Raw genomic sequence first — 5,000 nt, forward strand, 5'->3', positions numbered from 1 at the left:
GACATTTTTCACTTAGTATATAATAATTTTGCCAAAAAATAGAGTCAGTGCCTGATCTCTGAATATTAGCAGGTTTGGGCCTGTTTAGTACATGGATGGGAGACTGCCTGGGAATATACTGCCTTTAATTATAATTTTGCATTATTGAGACACTGTTTTCCTAATGAATGTTGTTCAGTGCTTTGACGCAATGTATTTTGTTTAAAGCACTATATAAATAAAGGTGATTGATTGATTGATTGAATACCAGGTGCTGTAAGCTTTTTGGACATTTTTCACTTAGTATATAATAATTTTGCCAAAAAAAAAGTCAATGCCCGATCTCTGAATATTTGCAGGTTTGGGCCTGGTTAGTACATGGATGGGAGACAGCCTGGGAATACCAGGTGCTTTAATCTTTTTGGAAAATTTCACGAATTATATAATAATCTTTCATTAAAAAAAAAAAAAAAAGAGTCAATGCCCGATCTCTGAATCTTAGCAGGTTTGGGTCTGGTTAGTACTTTGATGAGAGACTGCCTAGGAATACCAGGTGCTTTAAGCTTTTGGGTTTTCTTTCCTACTTATATAATGTACTGGCGATAAGATTGGCTGTTCTTTAAATAGCCCTCTCTTTGCAGCAGACTTCGCTTACGGCCATACCAACCTGGCTATGCCCGATCTCGTCTGATCTCGGAAGCTAAGCAGGTTTGGGCCTGGTTAGTACTTGGATGGGAGCCCGCCTGGGTATACCAGGTGCTGTAAGCTTTTTGGACATTTTTCACTTAGTATATAATAATTTTGCCAAAAAATAGAGTCAATGCCCGATCTCTGAATATTAGCAGGTTTGGGCCTGGTTAGTACATGGATGGGAGACTGCCTGGGAATACCAGGTGCTTTAATCTTTTTGGAAAATTTCACGAATTATATAATAATCTTTCATTAAACAAAAAAAAAAAGATTCAATGCCCGATCTCTGAATCTTAGCAGGTTTAGGTCTGGTTAGTACTTTGATGAGAGACTGCCTAGGAATACCAGGTGCTTTTAGCTTTTGGGTTTTCTTTCCTACTTATATAATGTACTGGCGATTAGATTGGCTGGTCTTTAAATAGCCCTCTCTTTGCAGCAGTCTTCGCTTACGGCCATACCAACCTGGCTATGCCTGATCTCGTCTGATCTCTGAAGCTAAGCAGGTTTGGGCCTGGTTAGTACTTGGATGGGAGACCGCCTGGGAATACCAGGTGCTGTAAGCTTTTTGGACATTTTTCTCTTAGTTTTTAATAATTTTGCCAAAAAATAGAGTCAATGCCCGATCTCTGAATCTTAGCAGGTTTAGGTCTGGTTAGTACTTTTATGAGAGACTGCCTAGGAATACCAGGTGCTTTAAGCTTTTGGGTTTTCTTTCCTACTTATATAATGTACTGGCGATAAGATTGGCTGGTCTTTAAATAGCCCTCTCTTTGCAGCAGACTTCGCTTACGGCCATACCAACCTGGCTATGTCTGATCTTGTCTGATCTCGGAAGCTAAGCAGGTTTGGGCCTGGTTAGTACTTGGATGGGAGACCGCCTGGGAATTCCAGGTGCTGTAAGCTTTTTGGACATTTTTCACTTAGTATATAATAATTTTGCCAAAAAATAGAGTCAGTGCCTGATCTCTGAATATTAGCAGGTTTGGGCCTGTTTAGTACATGGATGGGAGACTGCCTGGGAATATACTGCCTTTAATTATAATTTTGCATTATTGAGACACTGTTTTCCTAATGAATGTTGTTCAGTGCTTTGACGCAATGTATTTTGTTTAAAGCACTATATAAATAAAGGTGATTGATTGATTGATTGAATACCAGGTGCTGTAAGCTTTTTGGACATTTTTCACTTAGTATATAATAATTTTGCCAAAAAATAGAGTCAATGCCCGATCTCTGAATATTAGCAGGTTTGGGCCTGGTTAGTACATGGATGGGAGACTGCCTGGGAATACCAGGTGCTTTAATCTTTTTGGAAAATTTCACGAATTATATAATAATCTTTCATTAAAAAAAAAAAAAAAGATTCAATGCCCGATCTCTGAATCTTAGCAGGTTTAGGTCTGGTTAGTACTTTGATGAGAGACTGCCTAGGAATACCAGGTGCTTTTAGCTTTTGGGTTTTCTTTCCTACTTATATAATGTACTGGCGATTAGATTGGCTGGTCTTTAAATAGCCCTCTCTTTGCAGCAGTCTTCGCTTACGGCCATACCAACCTGGCTATGCCTGATCTCGTCTGATCTCTGAAGCTAAGCAGGTTTGGGCCTGGTTAGTACTTGGATGGGAGACCGCCTGGGAATACCAGGTGCTGTAAGCTTTTTGGACATTTTTCTCTTAGTTTTTAATAATTTTGCCAAAAAATAGAGTCAATGCCCGATCTCTGAATCTTAGCAGGTTTAGGTCTGGTTAGTACTTTTATGAGAGACTGCCTAGGAATACCAGGTGCTTTAAGCTTTTGGGTTTTCTTTCCTACTTATATAATGTACTGGCGATAAGATTGGCTGTTCTTTAAATAGCCCTCTCTTTGCAGCAGACTTCGCTTACGGCCATACCAACCTGGCTATGCCCGATCTCGTCTGATCTAGGAAGCTAAGCAGGTTTGGGCCTGGTTAGTACTTGGATGGGAGCCCGCCTGGGTATACCAGGTGCTGTAAGCTTTTTGGACATTTTTCACTTAGTATATAATAATTTTGCCAAAAAATATAGTCAATGCCCGATCTCTGAATATTAGCAGGTTTGGGCCTGGTTAGTACATGGATGGGAGACTGCCTGGGAATACCAGGTGCTTTAATCTTTTTGGAAAATTTCACGAATTATATAATAATCTTTCATTAAAAAAAAAAAAAAAGATTCAATGCCCGATCTCTGAATCTTAGCAGGTTTAGGTCTGGTTAGTACTTTGATGAGAGACTGCCTAGGAATACCAGGTGCTTTTAGCTTTTGGGTTTTCTTTCCTACTTATATAATGTACTGGCGATTAGATTGGCTGGTCTTTAAATAGCCCTCTCTTTGCAGCAGTCTTCGCTTACGGCCATACCAACCTGGCTATGCCTGATCTCGTCTGATCTCTGAAGCTAAGCAGGTTTGGGCCTGGTTAGTACTTGGATGGGAGACCGCCTGGGAATACCAGGTGTTGTAAGCTTTTTGGACATTTTTCTCTTAGTTTTTAATAATTTTGCCAAAAAATAGAGTCAATGCCCGATCTCTGAATCTTAGCAGGTTTAGGTCTGGTTAGTACTTTTATGAGAGACTGCCTGGGAATACCAGGTGCTTTAAGCTTTTGGGTTTTCTTTCCTACTTATATAATGTACTGGCGATAAGATTGGCTGGTCTTTAAATAGCCCTCTCTTTGCAGCAGACTTCGCTTACGGCCATACCAACCTGGCTATGTCCGATCTTGTCTGATCTCGGAAGCTAAGCAGGTTTGGGCCTGGTTAGTACTTGGATGGGAGACCGCCTGGGAATTCCAGGTGCTGTAAGCTTTTTGGACATTTTTCACTTAGTATATAATAATTTTGCCAAAAAATAGAGTCAATGCCCGATCTCTGAATATTAGCAGGTTTGGGCCTGGTTAGTACATGGATGGGAGACTGCCTGGGAATACCAGGTGCTTTAATCTTTTTGGAAAATTTCACGAATTATATAATAATCTTTCATTAAAAAAAAAAAAAAGATTCAATGCCCGATCTCTGAATCTTAGCAGGTTTAGGTCTGGTTAGTACTTTGATGAGAGACTGCCTAGGAATACCAGGTGCTTTTAGCTTTTGGGTTTTCTTTCCTACTTATATAATGTACTGGCGATTAGATTGGCTGGTCTTTAAATAGCCCTCTCTTTGCAGCAGTCTTCGCTTACGGCCATACCAACCTGGCTATGCCTGATCTCGTCTGATCTCTGAAGCTAAGCAGGTTTGGGCCTGGTTAGTACTTGGATGGGAGACCGCCTGGGAATACCAGGTGCTGTAAACTTTTTGGACATTTTTCTCTTAGTTTTTAATAATTTTGCCAAAAAATAGAGTCAATGCCCAATCTCTGAATCTTAGCAGGTTTAGGTCTGGTTAGTACTTTTATGAGAGACTGCCTAGGAATACCAGGTGCTTTAAGCTTTTGGGTTTTCTTTCCTACTTATATAATGTACTGGCGATAAGATTGGCTGGTCTTTAAATAGCCCTCTCTTTGCAGCAGACTTCGCTTACGGCCATACCAACCTGGCTATGTCCGATCTCGTCTGATCTCGGAAGCTAAGCAGGTTTGGGCCTGGTTAGTACTTGGATTGGAGACCGCCTGGGAATACCAGGTGCTGTAAGCTTTTTGGACATTTTTCTCTTAGTTTTTAATAATTTTGCCAAAAAATAGAGTCAATGCCCGATCTCTGAATATTAGCAGGTTTGGGCCTGGTTAGTACATGGATGGGAGACTGCCTGGGAATACCAGGTGCTTTAATCTTTTTGGAAAATTTCACGAATTATATAATAATCTTTCATTAAAAAAAAAAAAAAAAGATTCAATGCCCGATCTCTGAATCTTAGCAGGTTTAGGTCTGGTTAGTACTTTGATGAGAGACTGCCTAGGAATACCAGGTGCTTTTAGCTTTTGGGTTTTCTTTCCTACTTATATAATGTACTGGCGATTAGATTGGCTGGTCTTTAAATAGCCCTCTCTTTGCAGCAGTCTTCGCTTACGGCCATACCAACCTGGCTATGCCTGATCTCGTCTGATCTCTGAAGCTAAGCAGGTTTGGGCCTGGTTAGTACTTGGATGGGAGACCGCCTGGGAATACCAGGTGCTGTAAGCTTTTTGGACATTTTTCTCTTAGTTTTTAATAATTTTGCCAAAAAATAGAGTCAATGCCCGATCTCTGAATCTTAGCAGGTTTAGGTCTGGTTAGTACTTTTATGAGAGACTGCCTAGGAATACCAGGTGCTTTAAGCTTTTGGGTTTTCTTTCTTACTTATATAATGTACTGGCGATAAGATTGGCTGGTCTTTAAATAGCC

At 40.3% G+C, this 5,000-nt stretch overlaps 10 non-coding genes across 10 annotated transcripts; all 10 read left to right on the forward strand.

Moving 5' to 3' along the window:
* The first annotated feature begins 628 nt into the window (after positions 1-628).
* On the forward strand, positions 629-747 carry LOC128002727 (5S ribosomal RNA). The gene has a single exon (XR_008175468.1). It is a non-coding gene; the product is annotated as a 5S ribosomal RNA (ribosomal RNA).
* Positions 748-1,113: 366 nt separating this feature from the next.
* LOC127997736 (5S ribosomal RNA) lies at positions 1,114-1,232 on the forward strand. Its single transcript, XR_008170597.1, has one exon. It is a non-coding gene; the product is annotated as a 5S ribosomal RNA (ribosomal RNA).
* Positions 1,233-1,453: 221 nt separating this feature from the next.
* On the forward strand, positions 1,454-1,572 carry LOC128004481 (5S ribosomal RNA). Its single transcript, XR_008177170.1, has one exon. It is a non-coding gene; the product is annotated as a 5S ribosomal RNA (ribosomal RNA).
* A 633-nt stretch (positions 1,573-2,205) lies between these two features.
* LOC127997737 (5S ribosomal RNA) lies at positions 2,206-2,324 on the forward strand. Its single transcript, XR_008170598.1, has one exon. It is a non-coding gene; the product is annotated as a 5S ribosomal RNA (ribosomal RNA).
* Positions 2,325-2,545: 221 nt separating this feature from the next.
* Positions 2,546-2,664, forward strand: LOC128005728 (5S ribosomal RNA). Its single transcript, XR_008178365.1, has one exon. It is a non-coding gene; the product is annotated as a 5S ribosomal RNA (ribosomal RNA).
* Positions 2,665-3,030: 366 nt separating this feature from the next.
* Positions 3,031-3,149, forward strand: LOC128000944 (5S ribosomal RNA). The gene has a single exon (XR_008173715.1). It is a non-coding gene; the product is annotated as a 5S ribosomal RNA (ribosomal RNA).
* A 221-nt stretch (positions 3,150-3,370) lies between these two features.
* Positions 3,371-3,489, forward strand: LOC128003099 (5S ribosomal RNA). Its single transcript, XR_008175831.1, has one exon. It is a non-coding gene; the product is annotated as a 5S ribosomal RNA (ribosomal RNA).
* Positions 3,490-3,854: 365 nt separating this feature from the next.
* Positions 3,855-3,973, forward strand: LOC128002629 (5S ribosomal RNA). The gene has a single exon (XR_008175375.1). It is a non-coding gene; the product is annotated as a 5S ribosomal RNA (ribosomal RNA).
* A 221-nt stretch (positions 3,974-4,194) lies between these two features.
* On the forward strand, positions 4,195-4,313 carry LOC128004254 (5S ribosomal RNA). The gene has a single exon (XR_008176948.1). It is a non-coding gene; the product is annotated as a 5S ribosomal RNA (ribosomal RNA).
* A 367-nt stretch (positions 4,314-4,680) lies between these two features.
* On the forward strand, positions 4,681-4,799 carry LOC127997738 (5S ribosomal RNA). The gene has a single exon (XR_008170599.1). It is a non-coding gene; the product is annotated as a 5S ribosomal RNA (ribosomal RNA).
* Positions 4,800-5,000: the final 201 nt, after the last annotated feature.

This window comes from Carassius gibelio, chromosome B22 (genome assembly GCF_023724105.1).
Source record: "Carassius gibelio isolate Cgi1373 ecotype wild population from Czech Republic chromosome B22, carGib1.2-hapl.c, whole genome shotgun sequence".
Classification (NCBI taxonomy): Eukaryota; Metazoa; Chordata; class Actinopteri; order Cypriniformes; family Cyprinidae; genus Carassius; species Carassius gibelio.